Below are 12822 nucleotides of genomic sequence, written 5' to 3'. Positions count from 1 at the left end.
CAAAGTTCTTCTATCCCTAAATAATCTGTCAGCTCAGACTTCTATAAAAGAGGGAAGCATTTTTTTTCTTGTGTAAGCCCCTTAACGAGATAAATGTTAATTTTATTCTCTGCTAAAGTAAATTTTATTCTCTGCTAATAACGTTGGACGTTATTCTGTGCCAACGTCCTAATCAAACAGTTTCTAAACAAAGGAATAAAATAGTTCATTGAAAACACTAGGTTACAGATTTAATCTGTAAACCTAAATGAAATATTATTAGGCTTCATCAGCTTTGTATATAGAGGGAAAGATACCTGTCTATTCTCAATGCTACTTTTTCCTTTCTCTTTGGGGTGTCTCTGTATGTTGAACATCCAAATAATTTGTAATGATAAATAGTACATGTTAATGTGTATTTTGGTATAATACATACTATTGAGGATGGCACCATGAGAAATCATAATTTAGTAGTAACTGTCCATTATGAGAGGTGGTACAGAGGACAGATGATGCCACTTTCAGGCGATCATAGTCACTACTGAGGTGGCAGAGGTTGTGTGCTGCCCTAGGGCGGGGCCGGTACCTCCTGTCATCACAGCCGGACTCAGAACAGTTGAGGTGTTGACAAATTATATGATGCTGCTGCTGCATCCTCACAGCTCGACCCAGGCAACGTCCAGGACACTGGAACAAAAGCACAATGCAGTATAAACAACGTTGTGAGCTCATTCATTCTGGGGTTCCAAAACCATGTGCTGTGGCGGCATTGCTAAGGACTAGCTACAGGGGGTCAGCTGTCCCCAAGGGAAGTTAGGGAGGATGGAAGCCCAGCTCTAAGGACCAGACAGGCCTCCTTCAGAGCCAGAAGTTTCCTTTCCTCCTCTTTTCCCGCAGAAACTTAGACCACGTGTGGGCAGAAGGGGAAAGGACAGGGCCAATCTGTCTGTAATTGACCAGGCTTAGGTTCAGAAATGACTGTGCTTAAAACCATAAGCCATGGGCAGGTTTGGGTTTTCCTGCTCAGAGCAAAAATGAAGGCTCTGTGTTGAGGTGAGTTCAATTACAGAAAAAACATATTTTGACATGCAGTTCTTAAATTTTTCTGTACTCATAACACCTATTAATTTTTCTTGTAATTTGTTTTATGCTTGAAAAGGTCTTTCCTGTCCAGTCCAGTTTAATTACTTTTCCACTGAGCACTTTAATCAAGTCAGAATTTATTCTGATGAGCGTGATGTATGTGAGTTTGGGCTCTCATTTTACTTTTTTTTCTTACATTAGTTGACCAATTTCCCTCATACAGTCTTTTTTTTTTCCTAACATTATTGTGATATAATTCACATACTGTACAAGTCACTGTTTAATGTATACAATTGAATGGTTTTTAGAGTTGTGCAACCATCACCACAATCAATTTTAAGACATTATCACCATCCCCAAAAGAAACCCTGTCCCCTTTAGCATCTACTCCCAATTCCTCCCATGGCCTCTCCCCCTCAGGCCTAGACAACTAACTCTTGAGCTACTTTTTTCTCTAGAGATTTACCTATTGTAGACACTTCGTATGAAGAGAATCATACAATATGTGGTCTTTTGTATCTGCCTTCCCTCCCTGACCATAATGTCTTTAAGGTTCATCACCTTGTAATACATATTAGTACTTTATTCTTTTTAATGGCCAGATGATATTCCATTGTACAAATATACCACATTTATCTATCAGTCAGTTATTTCCAATTTCTGAAGTTTTATTATGGGTTTGATTTGAGTTATTCCCACTTTTTGGTTCTTATAAATAATGCTGCTATGAACATTCACATACAAGTTTTTGTGTGAACCTGTTTTCGTTTCTCTTCGTTACATACCTAGGAGTAGAATTACTGGGTCATATGGTAACCCATACATTGAACCTTTTGAAGAACTGTCAGACTGTTTTCCAAAGTGGCTAGACCATTTTACATTCCCGTTTGCAAAGTATTAAGGTTCCAATTTCTCCATGTCCTCATCAACACTTGCTACTATCTCTCTTTGTGATTAGCATTTCGCTAATGACTAATGATGCTAAATATCTTTTCCTGTTCTTATTGGCCATTTGTAAGTCTTTATTGGAGAAACGTCTATTCAGATCCTTTTCAATATTTTAATTAGTTTATTTGTGTTTTTATTATTGAGTTTGAGTGTTCTTTATACATTTGTGTGTGTGTGTGTGTGGTATGCGAGCCTCTCACTGTTGTGGCCTCTCCCGTTGCGGAACACAGGCTCCGGACGCGCAGGCTCAGCAGCCATGGCTCACGGACCCAGCCGCTTTGCGGCATGTGGGATCTTCCCGGATCAGGGCATGAACCCGTGTCCCCTGCATCGGCAGGCGGATTCTCAACCACCGCGCCACGAGGGAAGCCCTCTTTATACATTTTAGAAACAAGTTCCCTTTCATATATATGATTTTAAAATACTTTTTCCCACTCTGTGGGCTGTCCACTTTCTTGATCATGTCCTTCGTAGCAAAAAAAGTTTTTAATTTTGATGTGGTCCAATTTATTTTTGTTGTTGTTGTAGCTTGTGTTTTGGTGTCATATCTAAGAAACCATCTCCTAATCCAAAGCATGAAGATTTATGGCTACATTTTCTTCCAGGAGCTTTATTGTTTTAGCTCTTAAGTTTAGGTCTCTGATAAATTTTGACTGAATTTTTTATATATGTTGTAGGCTAGGAATCCAAGTTCATTCTTTTGTATGTGGCTATTCAGTTGTCCTGCACCATTTGTTGAGGAGATTATTCCTTCCCCATTGAATGGTCTTGTCACCTTTGCAGAAAATCAGTTGACACAGATACATGGATTTATCTCCAAACTTTCAACTCTCTTTCATCAATCTATGTGTCTATGCTATGCTAGTACCACACTCTCATGATTATTACAGTTTTGTAGTAAGTTTTGAAATTGAGAAGTCTGAGCCCTCCAACTTTGTTCTTTTTCTAGATTGTTCTGGCTATTCTGAGTCCTTTATATTTCCACATGAATTTTAGGATCAGCTTGTCAATTTCTGCAAAGCAGCTGGGATTTTGAAAGGGATTGTGTTGAATCTGTAGATCAGCTTGGGGAGTGCTGTCATCTGAATAATGTTAAGTCTTTTGATCCATAAATATAGGATGTCTTTTCATTTATTTAGATCTTTAATGTCTGGGAAAAAAAACTTTCTGTAGTTTTATACTATTTATTTTTTTTGAACTATTCTTCCCTCTATGATGAGCTGCCTTTGAACTTTAAACTCATTTTACATGGGTTTGTTTCTGTACTCTAATTATATTCCATGACTCACGTCTATTCCTGTACTAATGCTGCACTATTTTACTACAACAGCTTTGCAGCATGCTTTGACATCAGATAAGGAAAGTCTTTCTATACCTCTAGTAATTCGCTTTTCTAAAAATTACTTGTCCTCACTCATTCTCCCATATGAATGTCAAAATTATTGTTAAGTTCCGAAAAAAGAATTCTACTGTAATCTGAATTGGAATTACATGTTTCAGTTCACTTAAAGGAATGGACTGTTCAACTTTTCTCTTATGTGTTTCAACAGTGTGTTACAGTTTTCTGTATAGGTTCTGTGATGGTTAATTTTATGTGTCATTTCTCACCCATACCTGATCAGGTGAAATTTAATGAGGCTTTGGACTTGGATTCGGTGTTGGAATGGGTTAAGACCTCTGGGGATATTGAGATGGGGTGAGTGTATTTTGCACATGAGAAGGACGTAAATTTTGGGGGGACCAAAGGGCATAATGTTATGGACCCGTTTCTATCCCCTCAAAATTTATATATTGAAGCTCTAACCACCAGTGTGACTGTATTTGGAGATAGGGTCTCTAAGGAGGTTAGAGGTTAAATGAGGCCATAAGGGTGGGGCCTTAATCTGACAGGAATAGTATCCTTATAAGAAGAGGAAGAGACACCAGAATTCTGTGTGTGTGTGCATGGAGAAGAGGCCATGTGAGGATGTAGTTAGAAGTCTGACCCCAGAAAGAGAAGTCTGACCCAAACCAACCCCGACAGCACCTTGATTTTGGACTTCTAGCCTCTAGAACTGGGAGAACATAAATTTCTGCCGTTTAAGGCACCCAATCTATGGTTTTCTCTTATGGTGCCCTGCAGACTAAGACAGGGTCTACTACACATTTCTTAAGCAGTTTTTCCCAGGTATTTTTTATTATAATAGCATTCAAGGTGGTATTTGGAATACCGGTTCTGAGACTTCTGTGCACATATTACTAGTGTTCCTCTGCTCCTTTTCTTGAAGTCTGCTCTTGTCCCTATTGCCTCAAATCCATCTATCTTGTGGCTTGTTATTGAGCTGCTGCATTCAAAGGTACCCGACCTTGGTTATTAACCTTTGTACTGGAGACAGAGACACTATGATTTCCAAATGCAATCCTTGAGGTCAGACACATACATTCATCTTAGAGACCAATCAGACTTTTCCCCCAAATTAAAAAACACAGTATTAGAAACAAGGTGATGATTTGTATGTGTGTGTGTTTTATTATATATTAGTCTCTTAAATCAAATAGAAAACAAAAAGTGGAGCTACAAACCAAAGTTATGATAGTACTAGCTTTTCTCATTACCCGTCTATCTACTTTTACCAGAGGTCTTTATTTCTTCATAAGGCTTTGAGTTACTGTCCAGGGTCCTTGACTGCAACCTGAAGAATTCCCTGTGGCAGGCAGGTCTGGTGGTTAAAAACTCTCTCAACTCTTGATTAACTGAGAACGTCTTTATTTCTCCCTCATTTTCGAAGGAAAGTTTTGCTAGATATAGGATTCTTTGTTGACGGTTTCTTTCCTTCAACACTTCAAGTACATTGAGCCATGCCATCTGGCCTCCGAGGCTCCTGATGAGAAATCTGCTCATGACCTTCCCGGCAATTCTTCTCTCAGCTTCATAGACTTTCATAACGTACCTTATCGGGTCTTATGCAACAGAACATTTTGTATAGTATTGTGAAGTCAGTTAAGTTGTAACATATTTTGAGACCAGAATTTAAGGAAAAGGAATTGAATATTTCAAGTGTAGACATTACGAGGTCTTTAAAATTATTACACATTTTCAAACTAGAAATAAAAAGGCCACTGAAGTATCCTACAGATTTTAATTTATAACAAAGTGAATACCAATATCTAATAACACAAGTAAAGAAAAATTTCTTTGGGATCCTTTTTCCTAAGTGTAAAGGGGCCTTGAACTCAAAAAGTGAGAAAACCACTGTGGCTTATCCCCAGCTTTGATGGGTCCATTTCTTGCTCTGACCTCACAGTGCACCACTGTTATGAACTTCACAGAAGCCCTATAGGAGCCCAGCTGGGACCAGGTTTTTGGTCCTTAGAGCCCAGGAAGCTGCTTTTGGTGACCTGACGGCCTTGGACCCACAGTTACCTTGTTTTTTCCTTGTTTCTGCCATTTTGTTGATTTTTTTTTCTCTTTACTCCTTTTTATTTTTCTCTCTTCTTTGCCTTTTTCTCATTTTTCTTTATTTTTCTCTCTGTATCATTTCTTAAGAGTTTTAAATTTTTTCTTCTCAATTTTTTGGTGTTTCTTTTCCATTTCTTCTGCTTTGCTTTCTTCCTTTCTTTTTCTCATTTTTATCTTAATTTTAGTTAGTATTGCTAGATTAGTACAGTTCGCATAGTCAGTATTGTTGGTATAGTTAGCATAGTTGGTATAGTTAATACTTTATTAGCATAGTTAGTGTAGTTAGTAGTAGTTAGCGCTGTTGGCACAGTTAGCATAGTTAGCGTTGTTAGTTAGGATAGTTAGCATTGCTAGTTAGTGCTGTCAGTCAGTGTAGTTAGGTCACAAGTATGCAGGGCCTCACAGCCAACTGTGCTGACAAGGAGGCTCATATTGATGATTATGAGATCCTCCACACCATTGGCGAAGGCAGCTTTGCTAAAGTGAAGCTGGCCCAGCACATTCTGACCGGGAGACAGGTGGCTGTAAAGGTCATTAAAAAGAGGCGTCGGAGCTTCTCAACTTTCCAGCAGCGACTTTTCCGGGAAGTGCACAGTATGAAGGCTCTGAATCACCCCAATATTGTAAAACTGCTGGGGGTGATTGACACGGAGGAGACAATGTTCTTAATAATGGAGTACCTCAGTGGTGGGGACATGTACACCTACTTGAACATACATGGCCGTATGACAGAGGCACAGGCCCGAGGCCCGTTCCAGCAGCTGGTCTCTGCTCTGCAACACTGCCACCAGAGGGGCATCGTGCACCGGGACCTGAAGCCACCGAACCTCCTCTTTGATGCCAACATGAATATAAAACTCACAGACTTTGGCTTCAGCAACAAGTGTGATGACAGCAGGAAACTGGACACGTTCTGCGGCACAGTCGCGTATGCTGCCCCGGAACTCTTGCTGGGGCAGAGGTACAGCGGCCCTGCGGCGGACGTGTGGAGCCTGGGAGTAGTGTTCTACAACATGGTAACTGGGTCCAGTCCCTTTGTGGGAAAAGACGTGCAGGAGCTGCGGAAGCAAATCTTAAAAGGGCAATATCCCATTCCAAATTACCTGTCTGTGGAGATAAGGAGTTTATTACAAAAAATGATCTCCCTCAAGCCCAGTGACAGAGGCACCTTACCTGACCTCATGAAGCACCCATGGGTGAATATGGGCCAGAAGAAGCCACTCCAGCCACCCTGTGAAGAGGACCTGGAGGTGACAGTGAGGAGGATTCTGGACTCGATGTGGGACGAGATCCAGGACGGAGGAGAAGGCAGTGTGAGCTCCAAGAAACCAATGGTGGGGTCCTCCATCATAGCTGCAGGGCCCTTCTCCTCCGGGGACCTCAGTGGCAATGAACTCGAGCCTTTTCCAAGCCCTGAGTTGTCCACCCTGGAAACCAGGCGGCTCCACCAGGGAGAAAATATGCAAGAGCAGGAAGACCAGCAGGCAGGGCAGAAGACCAGTGAGCCTGCCTGTCCCCCACCCAGCCTGGACTCAAGGACTGCCACCCCCAGCCCAGCCCACCAGTGTGGCCCTGGAGCATACCCCTGCACCAGCAGCAGGACTGGAGCCCCAGCGGGAACCAGCTGCCCCCTGCGTGTGTCCAACACTGGAAGGTCCTCCCACGCTGCACAGCCTGAGAGTATGTCCTCATCCATTCCCTTTGGCCACAGCCAGAAAAAGCAAGGGGTGGCTGGGACAGTCTGGAACTTTTTAAAAAGGCATCTTGGTGGTTGTTGCCAGCTGCCCAGCAAGAGGCGTCGTAATAAAGTGAGCCCATCTGAACCCCATGGGTGACCGAGGCAGGAAGGTCAGGCCGCCGCGCTCCCTGGGACCCGGTCCAGTGGAAGGTGACTGTGTTCTCTGCACGGCTTTCAGAAGCATCGTATCCAAGACCCTGGCCAGCTCAGAGGATGGTCCAGAGCAGCCAGGGCGACTGAGAGGCCACGGTGGCTGCAGGTCCGCCCCTCAACCCTCACCTGGGTGAAACTTCAGAGACTGGACTGTCATTCCTGTGGCACGTCTCCCCTCCCCCAGTCTTCTGTCTTCCATGTTGGTGGGGGAGGGGGCGGATAGTTCTTGTTCCAAGAACTCCTTGGTTCTTCCAATTCTAGTTAATAAACTTGATGCTCCAGAAGGATGTATCACACTCTGCTTTGCGTCTTCCCTGCACAGAATTGGGGCTGTGCATTTTCCAGTTAGACAAGTGTGTAACCATGTAGTGCTTGGAGTTAATCAGAACAACTAAAGGGAAAAATGACCTAAGAGAATTAGCACAATGACTCCCAACAGCAACAACTGCTGCCCTGCAGGGCAGAAATGCAGAAAGTGTGAAATACCTTCCTGCACTAACATTACCGAACATTTTCAGAAGGGCCGAGGGGAACTTTTGGTCCCTGCAGCCTGTGTTAATGACAACAGAGAGGCCCCTAAGAGGATAAGAAGGTCCCGTGAACCAGCCTGTGCGCGGTGTGGTAAGGTCCCTGTGCAGCTGAGTTTCATGACTGTCACGCAGCAGTTGGGCTCTCCTCTTCCCCCGTGCGGAGGGGCCCTGATGCATGGGTGTATTTTATTTTTTTGATGTGCACCATTTAAAAAGTCTTGTTACAATATTCCTTCTGTTTTATGTTTTGGTATTTTTGGCCGCGAGGCATGTGGGATCTTGGTCCCCGACAAGGGATCCAACCCGCACCCCCTGCACTGGAAGGCGAAGTCTTCACCACTGGACTGCCAGGGAAGTCTCTTTTTAAATTTCATTGTTTTGATGCATGGGTTTGACCACAGGGACTGGATGGTTATACTAGATGATCATACTTTCAAAACACTGGATTGGTCAGCGTTCCCTGGTTCCCTGGTTCAATAAGCCCTTGAACACACGGGTGACTGGGCAGGGTCTTCTTCCCAGAGGCCTCTCTCTGGGGGCACATGCTCTCAGAGGCATCACCTGCACAGTCCCATTGGCTCTCGTGTGCTTACAGGTCACTTGCCGACGGCGGAATCCTTCACTGCAAGACACAGAGCACTCTGACCACGTGCCCGTGAACCACCTAAACAAAAAAGTACAGGAGCTTAGTAAAGACAGGTAGGACAGATCCTACAGGAAGTGCCTTCCAAAGGAAAAATCGATCCTAACATGATGACTGTTTCAGGGCCCTCACACGTCTCTCTGGGAATGGGCAGCAGCACAGATAACTCCCAGCCATATGCTCAGAGTTGCTTTTACTCAGAGAAGCAACAGAATCACCACATGGAGACAGCCAATAGAGGGGCGGGATAGAGCCGTCTTCAAGTATGTGAGGAGCCATGACTTGTGTGGCTTCATAGAGGAGAGCTAGGGCAAAATTAGGTGGAAACTTCAAAAAGGTGGGTTTCAACTCACTGAAACCAAAGGGAAGAAAATATTGCTAAAATCACCTATGTGCTCTTTGTGCTCTGAGACATCTGCATATTTTCTAATGTAATTGTCATCTTGTTCCCATTCTTACAATGAAGACACCGATGTCCACAGGGTTAAATAGCTATGGTCACATGACTAACATGCCAGCAAAGCTGGGACTGCTTCTAGATTTATCTCACCCTAAAGTTCATAATGATTAAAGGAGACTGAACTAGGAACTGGACACCTTGGAGATATTGAGTGCTCTGTCACTCAAGATGTTCGAGCTGCCACCAGGATGCTGCAGAGTAGGGGTTCCTAACCTGAGCCCCATGGTTCTCCAAGGGAACCATGGACTTGGATGGGAAAAGGATTACATCTTCATTGTCACTAAGCTCTAACGGCAATTGAGTATTGCCTTCAGTTGTAAAAATGCAGGCCACAACATATAGTAGGAGTAGCAGCAATACCTGTGATTTTGTTACCAATAGAAATCATAGCTATTTTCACATGACATGAAAATTGTGGTAGGCATCCAAAACAGCAATTACATTCATCACCATTTCAAAGTCAATGGTACTAGTAGATCCTATTATTTAGTGTGTTAATAGAGAAGCAAATTTACTACTACATCACATTTAAAACTCCTTCAGTAACTGTATTTCAATATAATTAATTGGCTTCCTTTGTAATCAAGTATATTTTATTTTATAGATTTAAAACCCTTGTTTGAGAAGGGAGCCATAGGCTTCTCTAGACTACGGAGGGCTCCGTGGCACTGAAATGTGAAGGACTCCTGATGGAGAGGGATCTAGGGTTAGATGATCTCTACTGTTTCTTCTAGGTATGAAAGTGTATGACTCTGTTTTTTCTAGGAGTGGCTAAAGGCTTGAGAGTACTTAATAAATAAGGATAAACTTCCCAATGTGAATTCTCACTTTGTGAGAATCAAGAATTGACATAAACCAGTTTTCTTGGATCAAATCCCTCCTAGTTATTCTAGCATCCGTTTGCTGCTTCCTGAGGGACAGATGACTCTTGCACAAGCTCTTCCTTTGAAGGATAGGAAGAGCTCATGCCAGAGTCAAGGTGCCTGCAGCACTGGAAGACAGGTCAAGGTGCCTACGGTACCCACGGCTCTTCTAAGAACGTGTTCCGAGGCATCTCCTTTGTTTCACCGTGTGACCATGCCTCCCACTTCTCCTCCAAGGCACAGATCATGGATCCGGGGTGGGCATTTGCACAGAGCAGTGAGCTGGACAACATTATGTACACCTCCGATTCCTCCTCAGTAAAATGAGGTTGATAATAGTGTCTGCCTCACAGGTTTGTGCTCAGTAAGTGCTACTACTGTTTGGTTTTTGTCTTGGTTTGTTTTTTTCTTTGTTTTTACTGTGAATTTTGCCACTGTGAGCTAAAATATTGCCTGCCATATCAGTAAACAAAGGATGTTGCAGCCATCAAGCCATCACATGGCTGCCCTGACGGTGCACCACCCGGAGGAGACTCAGGATGAGACAGCACAGGACACTGGCCCCAGGCAGTGGAGGTGCACATCAAAGGAATGATTTCAGTGAGCCCAGACTCTTGCTTCTTCCCCTACAGACAAAGGCGCTAAATTCCTTAACTTGAGATAGCTGGTTTTCTTTAATTAACAGTAATCTTTTCATGTTCCAACTACCTGGTCTTTTGTTGCAGAAACTTCTATATATCGTGGCTCCCCAATCCGCTCCTTGCCACTTCAGAACAGTTTCTCAACATTATCTGGGATGCTATGTCCCAAGCTTGAAGTGCTCAGAATGTCTGTCGAATAAAACATACCTCTCGACTTTTAGGTTGTGCAGTATTTTCCTTCCACAGCATCACTGGTCAGTTATCTGCTAGGCACTATGCTATTCATTCAACAAATATTTTTAGAGTGTGCAATGGGCCAATCAGTGTGCTGAGTGCTGGGGATAACTTAAGCACACCAGCTGTGGATTTGCTCTCCTGGAACTGATGGTCCAGTACGTGGGCAAGACAGGCAGATTGTGGTAAGAGCTGTGCAGAAGAATGACACGGAAATAGAAAAACATATAGCACAGGGGTCTGGTTTAGTTTGGGGCCTAGGTGGTTTCCCTGAAAATAGATGAATAGGAATAACTAAGTGAAAAGAGAGGAAGAAGTATGTGCAAAGGCCACGAGTCAGGAGACAGAACGGTATATCAAACCGACGAAAAAGACTATTGTGGATGGAGATCCAATAACCAGGCTGGGAGACACAGCAATGAGGCAGAAAGGCAGCCTGAGACCCAAGCACGGAGGGACTTTTATTCTTTCACTCATGTATTCGGTCAGGCAGCAAATAGGTACTGGGCACTTACTTACCATGTGCAAGGCATTATTATAGACATTGGGGGACAAATTGAACAAGATAGACACAGTCCCTATGCCAGGAATTTTGACCTTTGTCTTAAGAAGAAAGGGAAGGCATGGAAGGTTTTTTTTTAACATCTGTATTGGAGTATAACTACTTTACAATGGTGTGTTAGTTTCCGCTTTATAACAAGTGAATCAGCCATACGTCCACATATATCCCCATATCTCCTCCCTCTTGCGTCTCCCTCCCACCCTCCCTATCCCACCGGTTTAGGTGGTCACAAAGCAGCGAGCTGATCTCCCTGTTCTATGCGGCTGCTTCACACTAGATGTCTGTTTTACATTTGGTAGTGTATATATGTCCATGCCACTCTCTCACTTCGTCCCGGCTTACGCTTCCCCCTCGTCGTGTCCTCAAGTCCATTCTCTACGTCTGCTTCTTTATTTGTGCCCTGCCCCTAGGTTCTTCAGATCCATTTTTTCTTCTTTTAGATTCCGTAAATATGTGTTACCATACGGTATTTGTTTTTCTCTTTCTGACTTACTTCACTCTGTATGACAGACTCTAGGTCCATCCACTTCACTACAAATAACTCAATTTCGTTTCTTTTTATGGCTGAGTAATATTCCATTGTATAGAGGTGCCGCATCTTTTTTTTAACATCTTTATTGAAGTATAATTGCTTTACAATGGTGTGTTAGTTTCTGCTTTACAACAAAGTGAATCAGTTATACCTATACATATGTTCCCATATCTCTTCCCTCTTGCGTCTCCCTCCTACCCTCCCTATGCCACCCCTCTAGGTGGTCACAAAGCACTGAGCTGATCTCCCTTGTGTTATGTGGCTGCTTCCCACTAGCTATCAATTTTACGTTTGGTAGTGTATATATGTCCATGCCACTCTCTCACTTCGTCACAGCTTACCCTTCCCCCTCCCCATATCCTCAAGTCCATGCTCTAGTAGGTCTGTGTTTTAGTCCCGTCCTACCCTGCGGGAGTCCGGCTCCTGCAGGTCCAGGAATACCCGAGGGATGGACAGCGTCGGCGAGGGGAGGTTAAATAAATCAATAACACTCTGTATGTGCAAGCATGGTCTCATATTTTATTTTCTCACAGTCAGATTTATATACCCTAAGTCATTACATCATCAGGTGCGTAGCTAAAACCTCAGAAGATATTTATAATAGATTGTACCTAATATTTCTATATGTACTTTTAAAATAATTCTAAAGGTTCTCAAAACATCATTGTTTTTTCTTAGAGTAGGTTCAATCTGTACTAATAACAAAGCCAAGCTAATATGTAACAAGCCATTAAAAGAAATTATGAAGGAGGAAGTTTCCTGAACTTTCCTGTGTATCGCAGAGGTCCGCATGGACAAGTCTTAACAATGTATCCCTAAATTATCTACAATATATTTCACAATTCAATCTATCACTGTGTTTTTCTGGGCAAGAAGCCTTGTCTGAATGGACGAGTCACCAATTCTCCAATGTTGGCAGTTGGCTCTGTATGATTAATTTATCCTTATACCAGAACCAACAATACCCATAATCATTTATTACTCCCATGTAGGGCCATTGTTTTTTTTTATTATTGG

At 42.9% G+C, this 12822-nt stretch overlaps 1 long non-coding RNA gene and 1 pseudogene across 4 annotated transcripts in view; both read left to right on the top strand.

Annotated features, from left to right (window-relative positions):
- The window catches only part of LOC131765452 (uncharacterized), a 76351-nt gene that overhangs the window by 25680 nt on the left and 37849 nt on the right, over positions 1-12822 (top strand). Inside the window, exon 7 of one of the 4 annotated variants that reach the window (XR_010835458.1) lies at positions 8466-8761. The exons of the other annotated variants lie outside the window; for them this stretch is intronic. This is a non-coding gene — a long non-coding RNA (uncharacterized lncRNA). Of the gene's footprint in view, positions 1-8465; positions 8762-12822 lie in introns of those variants that run through there. 4 annotated transcript variants of the gene reach the window in all.
- LOC131765444 (serine/threonine-protein kinase MARK2 pseudogene) lies at positions 5839-7284 on the top strand (annotated as a pseudogene).

This window comes from Kogia breviceps, chromosome 11 (assembly GCF_026419965.1).
Source record: "Kogia breviceps isolate mKogBre1 chromosome 11, mKogBre1 haplotype 1, whole genome shotgun sequence".
NCBI classification, from domain to species: domain Eukaryota; kingdom Metazoa; phylum Chordata; class Mammalia; order Artiodactyla; family Physeteridae; genus Kogia; species Kogia breviceps.
The sequence above is the reverse complement of the archived record's forward strand: the minus strand, read 5'-3'. Positions and strand labels throughout refer to the sequence as shown.